This window comes from Phyllostomus discolor, chromosome 7 (genome assembly GCF_004126475.2).
Source record: "Phyllostomus discolor isolate MPI-MPIP mPhyDis1 chromosome 7, mPhyDis1.pri.v3, whole genome shotgun sequence".
NCBI classification, from domain to species: domain Eukaryota; kingdom Metazoa; phylum Chordata; class Mammalia; order Chiroptera; family Phyllostomidae; genus Phyllostomus; species Phyllostomus discolor.
This window is the reverse complement of record NC_040909.2, coordinates 77,607,800-77,621,823: the sequence shown is the minus strand read 5'-3', so window position 1 is coordinate 77,621,823 and position 14,024 is coordinate 77,607,800. Positions and strand designations below refer to the sequence as shown.

The window sequence follows — 14,024 nt, the reverse complement described above, 5'->3', positions numbered from 1 at the left end:
TCCTTAAAAAGGATGAGATTGTGCAATCCAAACATGTAAGTGTCAAAAAGTCATGATTTACATTTTACTTTTCAGATTCCAAGATACAGTTACGATTAAGAATACCTAATACCTACTTTATTATATACTATATTGTAATATTTTAATATAAATCATATTAATATACATGTTTTGGCAAGGTTCTTATAAATATTTTTATAAGTTTATGAAAGTGTATGAAATGTTATCCTTCAGTCTAAATATTTACTGGTACATGCTATTTTTAAAAGAGTCCAGAATGTCCATTAAACATCCTTTCATTTCTCCCCACACAATTAAACCTTACCTCAAACTAAAGTAAGAGTTACTTATGTTAGTTGCTTACAGTAGTTACTAAAAGTTCACAATTCCTTATGATATACCATAAGGGAATGCCCACAATTGACCCAGTCTATATTTCATCATTTATACTATTTATATATTTTTTAAAAATTTAGAAAGAAAAGCCATGGTTAAGATGTCCATTGTAAGTTCATTGCAAAGTTGATCTTCTAATATATTTTATAGTGCCCCACTAGTGAAGGGTTCTTGAAAGAAAAAAGATGACAAAAAGTGAGTTTGTTAATAAGGTATAAATCTTCAGACTGTTTACAAGATTCTGAAACAATGGGATCATGCATGCAAAATTAAATCATGCACAAATGTTTCCAATTACTTGTTTGGCATCACATAGACTGGATAAAACATGGAAATTAAAGTTTGCATTTTTTACCCCATTGTTTACTATATTGTAGAATTGACCTTTTAGGTCATGCACAGAAGTAACTATGACTATTCCTATTTTGTCATTTCAGAATCAATCAAAGGATTGAATCAGACAATCCACAGTGACTAAGTAAAATAAGTCATTTTAAGTATTTCAAGAATGGGCATGAGTAGACCAGAGACCATGACTCAGAATGACATAATCAAATTATTTCATGAATAAGGAACCACCTTGATCCTCCTGTACCTTTAAGAAACTTTAAGATACAAGTGTGAACTTTTATGAGATTAATATATTTTGAATTCACCAGAAAAATCAAATCTTAGCCCACATATGATCATTTTCTCACACCATTCCATTACTTAATGATGCTTCTGCCACAGTCTCTGGCTTCTAGAGTTAATGTTGTACCTTCAGCTGGAATACCTAGTACTGGCTTTTCTCTCTTCCACTTGAAACTGACATCACACACTGAAAGATGAAGGGGCCAATGCCTTTCTTATGAAGCAAGTAGTCATGAGACTTCACCTGCCACCAGAGAGAGAAAAAATAGGGAGGAGGACTTAACAATTTCAAGAGCCACAATTTACCATGGAAGCCTCTACTTAATATTCCACTTGATCTGCCAAGTTTATAGCCTGGCAAATCTGAATACAAATGTCGATGCAAATGAGGATTCATTATTCTTACAAGGTCTTTGTGTTGAAGCTTAATGTAACTTGGTTCCTATGGTTGCTCAGGGAACGTAGATTGCAAGACAGCAAAAAAAAAAGATGCAAAGAAGAAAAATAGAGAAAGAAAATTATAGAATTAGAAGGAAATGCTTAAAATTCACTTTAGCCTGAAATGTGAGGATGCACAGAAACAAAGCATCATCATTCAACCTTCCCCTCCAGCCAGTTTACAGGATATTTACTTCTCATCAGCAGCAGAAGAGTTAACTAGTCAAGAACATTCTACCCAGGGAGAAAACAACAATTCTTCTTTTACTGATTATAACACATTGTTCCCATTATAAAACCAATTCTCAATTGTCAAAAAATTTTACCATTCTCTTATAATTACAGAGCTCATGGGCTGGTGGGACCTACACATTCCAATCTCTAAGAAGACTGCAAATGCATAAAAAAATAAACAAAACACCCAACAATTACCTTCTTTTCATTATGAATTAATTGCCAAGTAATTCTGAATCAACATATTAATAAAGCTAAAATTAATAAACTACATATTGAAAAATCACAACAGTTTAATATCATGCATTTATTATTTACCATAACCCATTGCATGCAAAGGTTGCAACACCCCCAACTTAGGGGCAATATTGAGAGGCTGCAAAATTATGATTATATCTCATATACCATAGTATATTGTTCCAATGAATCTTGTGCATGGTTAGCTGTTGTTTACATATAAATACCTTCTCCGGAAATAAAAATGTACTGAAGGTAACAGGAGCTGCAAAGCTAACAGATACGACGATCCCAAGATCATTGCAGTAAGGTTTGCTTCTTCATCCATAAATAAAGCCCATTTGCATCCATTCAGTCAAATTAGCTCCATTAAAAAGGTGGTTATAATTAGCTCCTTTTTCTGGTTCACGGGTAAAATTCTTGCATGCCTGCTGTTTTGATTAAATCCACCATTGTCTTCCAATAGCTAGTGCTAATTCTTCCAAGGAAATCTTCAATTGAGGTGTTATTTTATTCTGCGCTTCCGTTAGTTGTCTAATTTACGCCAAGTCCCTGCAGTGTTTCCTTAAGCCATCCTCTTTGTCTTGCCTTTGAAATTTACCAAATCTTACAAGAAATCAATACTTAATTGATTATTCACTTTTCTGCAGCTTCAAACAGCAAGCACGCATAAGATCCTGGAGGAGTCCCCGATTTCCAGTGCAGGAGGGTGTTTGGTGGCAGAGCTCTGCAAGGGTCCAACAGCAGGCGTTCATTCCATGGAGCCGTGCACTGGCATGGAGTGCCAGCATCTGATAAAGACAACGAAGATGCTCTAATGAAGCAGGAAAAGTTCCTGGATAAGGCAAATCCATCTCAAGGCTTTGGATAAAAGGATGAAGCAGGAGCAGTTGGATACCAGAACATTATACACATACATATAATTTTTGCATGAAACCTTTTGCTTTTTGCTTACCCTTTTCTCTCCAAGGCACTGAAGTGTCCCAAGTGCCACCGATCTCAGAGAAGTCCACACCGGAATGGGGGTGAGAGTGGTGTTGTACCTCTGGTATACAATAAGGATGGCAGGCACGTAATATTACGAAATGTAGGACAAATTCAAGCAAAAGAAAGGGAGAGGGAGAGAGAGGGGGAAAGGGAGAGCTAGAGACAGATGGCGGATCTGGCTAAGAGCCAAGCCAGTGAAATGAATTACATTGCTGAATAACTGTACACCATTGATTCTGCCACTTGTTGCTGCACAGCCAAAAAAAAAAAAAAGAAGAAGAAGAGGAAAAAGAAAAAAAGAAGCCTCAGTGGCTTCAGTGTATGCTGGAATCTCCTTATGTGTCATGTGTGCATCAGACAAGTTTCACACACATCTCAGTGCTGACTATCACGTGCTCTGGGTGTCTTGTGTGGATGTATAGGTGCATGAGAATATTGTGTGCACGGATGTGTGCCTGAGAAAGCAAGTGTGAGTGTGTGTGCATATGCATGTGGAAGAAAGGAAAACAACCCTTGCAATCCAACCATCTTTGTTTAATGAAGACTGGAAGACTGGCATTTGAGAATGGCCACATGCCGCATATTAATGTGTAAGCACCAGATACCCTCCCCACTTTGAAAATGAGTGGCACATGAGTGAAGCCCTCTGTAGAGCAACCACATGGAAGAAGCAGCTTTGAAGTAGCATATCATTCCTAAACTTAGAAATAGGACACAAGAAATTCTGCCTTAGAACAAGTTCCTCTCTGACAAGAAGGGAAGCTGGTCCCAGAAATATGATGTTTGCATGTTTTCAAAAAGACAGCCAGTTTCAGCAGATTGTTCAATAAATGCTTCATACCCAGGATGAAGGGAGACATTATGGGATGCCCAGGGGGCTTTGGAAATCAAATACAATATTTGAGTAGCACAATTTGAGGTACATTATAAAAAAAGCAATTTGAATTGCCAATGAGGCGACACATATCTGCATGCTAATTAGACCTGTGTCAAGCTTAGACTGCAGGCTTCTGTTGATGGGGAGGAATGTGCATATAGCTTTGCTGAGAGATTGGTTTTGCATAAATTATCAGCTCTGTCCTACTGATCATTTTCCCAAACAAACATGAAATGCAAGATCAAAAGGCGATTCTAAAATTAAAATTATTGATTGACAAAGCCTAGATTTCAGAATCTAATTAGAGGAGGCACAAACAAAAGCTGATATTATTCCTGACTTTGCCTGAGCTAGCAGCCAGATTGTGCAAGGTTTGTAATTTATCTTTGTTTATGCAGCCAGGATATTAAAAATGTAATTAAAATGGTAAAATGATCTGATCACAAATATCCACCTAGTGGCAAATATATTATTTTAATGGATTATAAAGGCATTGGTCTGTGCAAATAAAAAGCTTTTGTTTTTTTTGACAAACCTAGCATCTCATTGAGATCTCTCTAAGCAATTTATCTTTTGCTAATAAGTTGTCTTTTGTGTTTTGTTCCATAGATAAGAAATATCATTTATAACCTTCATTTGTACACTAATAAACATTCTGTTATTATAGGTGGCATCTTGTTATTACAGGAACATCTTTCATAAATTATGGTGTATTTTGGTCATAAGTAGAAGCAATTCAACACCTATTTCATATGCTTTTCATAAACGCTAATAATTATATATATTTAATAGCATTGGCAGGTAAAGTCATTTCCTTTTCTTCTGCATGTTCTCATTTAATGTGGGTCTGGGTTGCTTTGGGACTTGGAGTTAACAGTCATCCTGGACCCTGAAAGTAGGGTTTCAAAGCAAACCCACTTGCCTGTGGAGTATCTTCTTCAACTTAATACTTCAGAACAAATATAGTTGCTTATAAACTTATGATAAGGGGCCTCACATGGTTTATAGGCTAGATCTTCTCTCATTTAGCAACATTTTAGAACTGCTAGTGAATTATTTTAGGAGCAAGTTGTCTAATATAAAATTTACCAAGCAAAATGCATCTAATGTCATCTAATTGTGGATTTTGCAGCCAGCTACCAGAAATAGCATTGTGATTCTCTTAATAAAGCATCTAAAAATGCATGATAAAGGCTTTTAAGAAAAATAAGAGCCCTGGCTTGTGAGGAATACATAACAAACATCAAGACTCATTTATTCTCCTTTTTCTTTCTTTCTTTTTTTTTTCACAAAATCATTGTGAACCTGCTCAATTCCCTTTAAGAAATTCACAATTTAGGGTTCTGTCAGCAGCTCTGGGGTCTTTTGTTGGGTGCACTTAAAATGCCAGATTAAATATTAATATGTGGTTCGAATTGTGCTATTTTGCAAGCCCTGAAACTCTATTAGTAAATCATGATCTGGTGACTGATGCAAGAAATTTCAAGGTGCTGAGAGTGCAGACTGCTTTCTGCCTCTCAATCTGATGGATCACTAATTTTTAGTAAATTGGGCCTTTGGACTCATAGCTCTAAGCAGATACATATTTTTCCATCAAGAGAGAACATGGTCCACATACTGTAGCATTTTCTGCACACAATGTGTACCCTCACAAGCAGACTATTTTGCATAATGTATAACACTCTTTGCAGTAGTGCTGTACTTCACAATATACTTTCTTTAGCTGTGTGGCAGAGTGCCCCAGGAGAAATAGTTGCAGATTTCCTAGGCTTCTAGAAATATTTGAGAGGAAAACAAAAAAGGGGAGAAATGGATATGAAAAGTGATTTATATCAATTCCATTAGCATCCCTTTTAAATCAGAAGCTATGAAATAACAATGTCTTTCCAGAAAGTTTCAACTGCACCTCTTAAACTATGCAGAGCTAGAAGATGCAGTAATCCACAGAAGATCAGTGAAAAGTCTTAGAAAATAAAATATTAGGAAATAAGAGTTGCCTTAAGTATCTTTTAAATTCTCTACAAAGATATGTTTGTATAACATTCCACTGCTTTTGAAAAGTGAGATAATTTTCAACATATGGCTTGTTTCTGAAATATGGTTAAAATCACTATTTGATCACTTGATAATCCAGGTGGGAAAACACCTTTATTGGTAATATCTGTTTCACACAGATGGGCCTTGACTCCTAAATCTTTATAATGTGAATTGACATATTTCATTATAATATTTACCAATTATAAAGCATTTTCCTCTTAATGGATATTCTCCAAGCTTATGTTGGGTTCTGCTTTACCATTTGTCCTCTCTTTCTTTCATTTTTACAGACCATCCTACAGTATCGATTCAGTAATGGATTTAAAAGGGGTGAGCATGAAGACTACTGGCTTTTCCTTTCTCTCCTCTCTTTATTATTATTATTATTTTATTGTTATTATTAGTGGTTTAGTAATAATAAGTATAGTTCAAAAGTGCAAACAAACATTTAAACAGTAAATGCCTTTAGTCACATTTTTATCTCAGTGGTGTCTTCACTGAATTTTCATGTCTGGGAATATAAAACTCGTTACGGAGTTATTTTAAAGATTTTATTTATTTATTATTTTTAGAGAGGGAAGGGAGGGAGATAGAGAGAGAGAGAGAAACATCAATGTGCGGTTGCTAGGGGCTGTGGCCTGCAACCCAGGCATGTACCCTGGCTGGGAATCGAACCTGGGACACTTTGGTTCCCAGCCTGCAGTCAATCCACTGAGCTACGCCAGCCTGGGCTTTTACTGAGTTATTTTAAATAATTGAAATCAAGTTTTAATCTATAAAATTACTCACTTTACTATATTATACTGGCTATGTTCTACATAAGATTTATTTGCACACACACATATTATTTAACTTTTCCAATGACTTTGAAACTCTGTTATGACAATCATTCACTCAAAGAATGACATAATTGTGCTTATTTCATGTAGAAAAGGCAGTTGGAAACCAGGCATTATTTTCCAGGTAGGCTGCCTAAAACATCTTTAGTGTGTTTTACTCTTCCACTTCAGAGTTGACTTCAATTATTCTCCATCCCTCCTACTCTGCAAATAAAAGGGTGCATGAAATTCTCTTGCTGTTTTCTCTATAGCTATGATTCTCTTCACCAGACATGAAAGATGATGTATTGTCTTTACATTCCTCTCCGTGACATTAAAATTTTTAATTATCAATGATTTTCCAAGATAAAGAGAAAAATAAGTAAACTTTACTGCCATGATAGATTCTTGCACTGAAACAAAATGTTTCACTTTCTCAATACCTGACTACATTAGGTCCTCCTGTCTCACAGTGCACACCACCCTTGTACTTCCCACTAGACTTGCTACTTTATTTTTGATGGCTGTGTTTTTCTTTTAATCAAACACAAGATAAGGAGCATTGTCTTTCTCATCACTAGGCATAGTGCCTGCTTGTAGTAATTATTTATTAACTGTTTGTGAACCAATGCTTGAATGAATGAATAGCTCTGAGAATAAGATTGAGTTAATTTTGGAAGAAAAGTTATATATGGAACAGTAGGTAGTATGAAAGCATACATACAAAGCTTCAGAGGAACAGTAGATAGTATGAAAGCATAAATTTCTCTGACTTTTTTTTTGCTGTTCTCACTGGCATACATTTTTATCATGACGTTTCAGTGGAGGAAAACATGACAACTCAACTTGGAAATACTCACTCGATAAGATGTTTCTCTTGAATTGCAATTAATAGAGGAATTACTCTGCTTAACTGAACACCTATAACCAGGAGATGAGTGGTTGGACCAGAAATTCTGTAATGCTCCATTTACCACTAAGATTCAGTTCTAATTGTTTATATAGCTTTCCTAAAGACTGTATGAGGATATATACTAAGCTGTAATAACAAAGAGATCCAAAATATAGTGATTGAAACATTCGCAAGATTATTCTTCATGGAAGCATATAAAAGGAGGCAATCCAGGGTAAGTAGGCAGTTCTGAACAGGCTCACAGAGGCTGCCTGTTTCTATATTGTTGCTGTAATATTTTAGTTTAAACCAGGTCTCTATTCCAATTGGTGGGAAGGTATGAAAATAAGGGAAGCACAAGCATTTTAATCATGTGGTCACGACTATCACAAGGGACTCTTCACAATGCAGTCTTTAGATGGCTAGGCATATGCAGCTACCATGTGCAGCAGCTACCACTCGGGAGAGAATGGTAACTAGGGGGAAATTAACAATATCTATTTTGAGAACTTCTATCGAAGCACTTCTCATTTCTGACCTATGAATCCCACTAGTTTCTTTTCATAGCTGTTCAAATTCTGGCTCTATTTGTTCTGAAGTCACTCGATTTCTGTGTTAGTTTTCCTTTTGGCAAACTGAAGTGTTTGCCAAACATTTGGTGATTCTCCTTATTTTTCAAGTAAGAGAAATAGAGAATTTAATTGTACAGACACAAAATAAACTTACACATGCATAGGAATATCCCTAATTTGAAATGAGCTTCTGAGCAACTTCACAACATCCTATGACAGGCAAATTTATTTTTAAAATTTGTCAAAATGTTAAAGTTCATTAGTAATTCTCAATCTTCTCTGTGACCTTTAAGAGCTCTGGTTATTTATTTCCTTTGTAATATATCTTATTATTTATGTTATTACAATTTTCCAAATTTTCTCCCTTTGTCTCCCTCTACCCATCACACCCAACTCCATCAGGCAATCCCCACACCATTGTCCATGACCATGGTTCATGTGTGTATGTTCTTTGGTTACTGCATTCCCCATGCTGTACTTATTCCTTTTGCTGAAAGCCAAGTTCAGTTTGGTGGACAAGTAGTATACTTTAGTGTTTGAATTTCCTGGCAGTTCTGGTCATGGTGCATATAAATAGAAAGACATTTAGTATTACAAATTTATACAGAGTGAGGTAGCAGGAATGCCAATTGTTAGGGAATCCATTCTAATAGTATTTTTTTTCTTAGAGTCAGAATCAAAGTTTTAATCTCTGGAAAAGAGATTGGCAAAATTTATGTAAGTTCCAGTCTTCTTGGAGACTGAAATATTAAAGCTAACAATAGTAATTCAGGAATGTAGAGCAAAGTAAATGGGATTAGTGTTCAGAAAATAAGGTTAGTGTTAGGAAAGATTATGGAATACTAGACAATACATTTTGGGATTTTGTTCATTAAGTGATGTGACTCTATTCCAATGTTTTGTTTTGTTTTAAGCTGGAGAATGACATCACCAGAGATATTTTTCAGGAAGAAAAATTCATTTGAAGTGGTTTGGAAAAGGGTGAGGTAAGAAAAGTCATTAATTTCTACTGATCAATTACAATATGCTATATACAATGTTTTGTGCCTGGGGTTCAGAGATGTAACTAAATATGTGATTAGATAAAGGCTAAAAAAGAACATACTGTTGACATGAACTATATGTTGGCAATGACAATAAATACAAGAGAAATTCAGAGGCAGAAACTTTAAGGCTAAAATCTGAACTGTAAGTAAGAGTTCAAAATAAAACTGAGACTTAGAGCTTGAGCAACTAAGGGAAGTATTAATGTAATTAAAATTAGAGAGTAGAAGTTACTTGGGGCTGTAATGTTCAGGGGATGCATTGGATTTAATCTATTGATGATTAAATCATATAAAGATTTTTTAACAGGCATTTAGACTTAAGAATCTGAAATTTGGTAAACAGGCCTGGAGAGGAAAGAACACAATAATTAACCATCATCTGTCACAGCAGAAGCTAAAAACACAGTGCTGCATCAGATGACAGGGAATTGCTTAAAAACAAAGATGGTAAACCAGGAGAGTAGAATCATTTATTTGTTCATTCAACAAATAACTGTTCAATGATTATGGAAAAGAGAGGAGAGATTTTTAAGAAAGCAGGAAGTTCTTGTAAAAAATACTAAAAAGTTGCCAAATGGACTAGAGCTTGGAAAGACAATGTATCGTGCTAGAAAAATTTTTGCTACTTTAAAAGCAGGTATTGTGGTCAATAGAAGTTGTGAAAATGAATTTGCCAAATGATAGAAGGAGGAAACAATTAATAAACTAAGACCACAGTGTGGGATTTTTTACATAAAGTGTAAAAAACTAAGGAACTTTCATATTACAGGGTAAAAGAAAAAGTGGTTGTGGTAAAGAGAAAATGGAAAGGTGGCTTGAGTGGGTCAACACAGGTAGTTTGGTGCTTTAACTCCTGTTTAAACATTATTTTTATCAAGCTTATCTTCATATTCTTGTAGGTTACCTTCTTTTTTAGAATGAAGAACATTGTGACATCCATGACCCTACTAAGGGTGCTCATGAGTCAAATGGATGCTTACATCTTCAGGATAGGCTCTGGCATGTAATACAGTAGCTGATGTCTCAAATTTGCAGGGGTTCTATTCAGATTTTGTTATTGGATCCCTGTGAAAAGTAAAATATCTCTACCCAAACCTTTGGAATATTAAGATTCATGCTTCAGCAGTAAAGGAAATTATTATGAAATTTATTAGCTTTCAACTAGTTTCTACCCCATCTAAAAAGTCACCTTGCACCTATGTAAAGAGGATTATTTATGTAATTATGTGCACAAATGTCCCTATCAACCACCATGTATAATCATTTCATGGCATTCAAATTCAGCACAAAAACATCAAGACCTATGTACAAATATTATTACTATAATGGGTTTTCATTTCTAGAGGTCATCAGGGGAAGGGATTAATTTTGTTGCTGTACTGTACACACAGTGCAGAACAGAGAGTCATGTTACAATGCCTCTATCATGAAAATTGCATTTAGATGTAATAAGAAAGGCGCTTTTAAAAACAATTTTGCAATTTTAGATTCATTAACTGCATTTCACTTCATCTTTCTTTGCAAAAGGGTTTTGAGGCCTTTCATTTGGATACTATTGATTTTTATTAATTTTTGGAAGAAAACTGTTTGAAATGCTTTTTAAAAATTCTTTTTTCCATCCTTTCTTTAATGATTCTTAGATCACCTATGTAGATCAGTTTGCAAATGCTCTGTTTCATGGCATTTCTAAAGAGCAATGTTTAATTGAACAACATGGGGAATTAGGTACAACAGAGACCTGACTTACTACTTGAGTTTCAGTTATTTTGTCAACATTTATTTTTTAAAGTTCAGGTAACAAGTAAAGTTTAGTGCTACCCTCTAATCAGTTTCTAACCCATGGAGCTTAGTTTCTTTCTAGGGGTTATTTAATTAGAACATCAAATGGACTTTGCAAGACTAGGAAATGTCTATTTGACATACGTGAATGATAATACTTATTCCACAAAGTATTAAGCTTAGAAGTATCTGTCTTAAAGGGATTGTTTATCTCTGCAAAGCAAAGGCAGCTTCTTGCAAAGCTTCTGGTCTCTGAATTAATATGATATGACAGTAAAGCAACCTGTAGGTTGCGTATATAATTAAGAATGATCGGCCCTGGCTGGCTCAGTGGATTGAGCGCGGGCTGGGAACTAAAGTGTCCCAGGTTCGATTCCCAGCCAGGGTACATTCCTGGGTTGCAGGCCATAACCCCTAGCAACCGCACATGGATGTTTCTCTCTCTCTCCCCCCCCCCCCCTCTCTCCCTCTCTCTCCCCCCCGCTTCCCTCCCTAAAAATGGATGAATAAAATCTTAAAAAAAAAAAAAAAGAATGATCATTCTTTGCAGCTATAAATTTGTGTTATATCCAAAAAGTATGTACAGATATTTTTTCCTATTTGAATTAAATGGTTATTTTATGACAAATTGGAAGCTTAAAATATTTTTTTAATTCATTGTGTTATTAAATTTAAACCAGAAATAACCTTTTTAAGAAAATATTAAAATGACTAAACCAAAACATCGAGAGGCTCTTTGGAGATAACCCAGGCCCTTTGACTTGAGGCTCAGGGAACGAGTTTATTACAGGCAGAACTGGGACACTGAATATTGAATTCCTAATCCAGGATTCTTTTCATGCAGCATAGTGATATAATTATGAGCACTATTCAGATTGTTGCTGATTTGGAAAGTATTTATAATTAACGTTTTTTGCATATGTAAGAGTGTGTTTTTAGGTAAAAATACATTCTGAATTTTCAATATTTCCCAGAATGTCTTTGTTAATTTAAAACTTTTAATGAAAATTTAGAATATTTTCTTGTGAATTTAGAAGATAAACCCAACCCAATCCCCAAATTTGTAAATGCGTTTTGCTTTTGAATGGTCTGAAGTTTTACACATTTATATTAGTGGTCATAAATTTTTCTGTGTAGTTCATACCTTTGATAATCTAGTGAAGCCATAGACCTCTTCTCAGAATAAAGTTTTTATTTATTTTATTTTTAAAATATATTTTATCATTATGCTATTACAGTTATCCCAATTTTCCCCCCTTTGGGCCCTCCACATGGTACCTCCATTCCATCCAGCAATCCCTCTCCTTAGTTCATGTCCATAGGTCATGTAAATAAGTTCTTTGATTACTCCATTTCCTATACTGTTTTTAACATACTCCTGCCTATTTTGTACCTATCAATTATGCTTTTTAATCCTTGCATCTTTTCCTCCATTCTCCCCCTCCCCCCTCCAAACTGATAACCTTCCAATGATCTCCATATCTATGATTCTATTCCTAGTCTGCATATTTGCTTAGCTCATTTTTTACAATCAATTACTGATAGTTATGAATTTATTAACATTTCAATGTTCATACTTTGGATCTTTTTCTTATATAATTCTCTTTAGCATTTCATATATGAATGAGTTGATGATGAATTCCTTTAGTTTAACCTTGTCTGGGAGACATTTTATCTGGCTTCAATTCTAAATGATAGTTTTGCTGCATAGTGTAATCTACATTGTAGGTTGTTGCTTTTCATTACTTTGAATACCTCTTTCCAGTCCCTTCAAGCCTGTAAAGTTTCTTTTGAGAAATCATCTGACTGTTTTATGGGAACTCTTTTGTAGGTTACTTTCTGCTTTTCTCTTACTGCTTTTAAGATTCTCTCTTTATCTAACCTTTGGTATTTTAGTTATGTTGTGTCTTGGTGTGGTCCTCTTTGAATCCAACTTGTTTGACAATTTCTGTGCTTCCTGGACTTGTATGTCTATTTCCTTCACCAAATTAAGGAAGTTTCCTTCATTTTTTTTTCAAATAAGTTTTCAATTTCTTGTTCTTCTTCTTCTGGCACCTTTATGACTCAGATATTGGTGTGTTTGAAAATGTCCCAGAGGCTCCTTAGACTTTCCTTGTTTTTTCTATTATTTTTTCTTTCTGTTTTGATTGAATGCTTTTTTTCTTCCTTATGTTCCAAACTGTTGATGTGATTCTTGGCTACACCCCCTCCACTCTTGGTTCCCTGTAGATTTTTATTTCACTTTATGTAACCTTCAGTTCTGGGTGGGTCTTTTTTATGCTGTTGAAGTACCCAATAAGTTCCTTGAGCATCCTGATCACCAGTGTTTTAAACTCTGCATATGAGAGGTTGCTTATTTTCATTTCATTTAGTTCTTTTTCTGGAGTTTTGTCTCTTCTTTCATTTGGGTCACATTTTTTGTCTCCTCATTGTGGCAGCCTCCCTGTATTTGTTTCTGTATATTTGGGATAGCTGCTTTTATTCCCTATCTTTGTAGTGTGGCCTACTGGAGAAAAGCACACCTATAAGCTGTATAGGGACCCTTAGATAAATGTTAGGGTGGGGCAACCCATTTCACTTCTCATGGCTCTGTGTGGGGAAGGGCTCAGAGAAGGTGAAATGCCACTGCCTGGCCTCTGGAATTTTGTCCAGAAGGAAGCTGTCTCCTGATACTTGCCCTTTTGCCAGTCACTTAAATTTATCTCCATATGCCACTGGTGCCCTTCTAGCTATTGCCCTGGTGCTGAAGCCCAGAGGGAGTGAATCTGTATAAGTCCTAAATCCATTGCAGGTATTTTAGGAGAAGGCTCCTGAGAACCCCACAGCTTCTTCTGCTGTTCCCACCTCCACTGGTTTTTATAGCCAGAAGTTATGGGGACATATCTGCCTGGCATTGGAACACTTGGCTGAGTGGTCTGGCCTGGGGGTGGGATCCCTAGCTCCTGAGGTATCCCTCCTGATATTTATCCACCATACCATACATAGATGTGGGACTGCCCTATCTGTATCTTGCACCTGTCTGTGCCACTCTGCATCTCCATGCCCCTCTGTGCATCTCTGAATCTTTGCCCCTCCTAC

At 35.6% G+C, this 14,024-nt stretch overlaps 1 long non-coding RNA gene across 1 annotated transcript; it reads right to left on the bottom strand.

Annotated features, from left to right (window-relative positions):
* Nucleotides 1-469: 469 nt before the first annotated feature.
* Nucleotides 470-3,060, bottom strand: LOC118501688. The gene is made up of 2 exons (XR_004904322.1): nucleotides 2,894-3,060; nucleotides 470-2,729 (listed from the first exon to the last, which is right to left on the bottom strand). It is a non-coding gene; the product is annotated as an uncharacterized LOC118501688 (long non-coding RNA).
* Nucleotides 3,061-14,024: the final 10,964 nt, after the last annotated feature.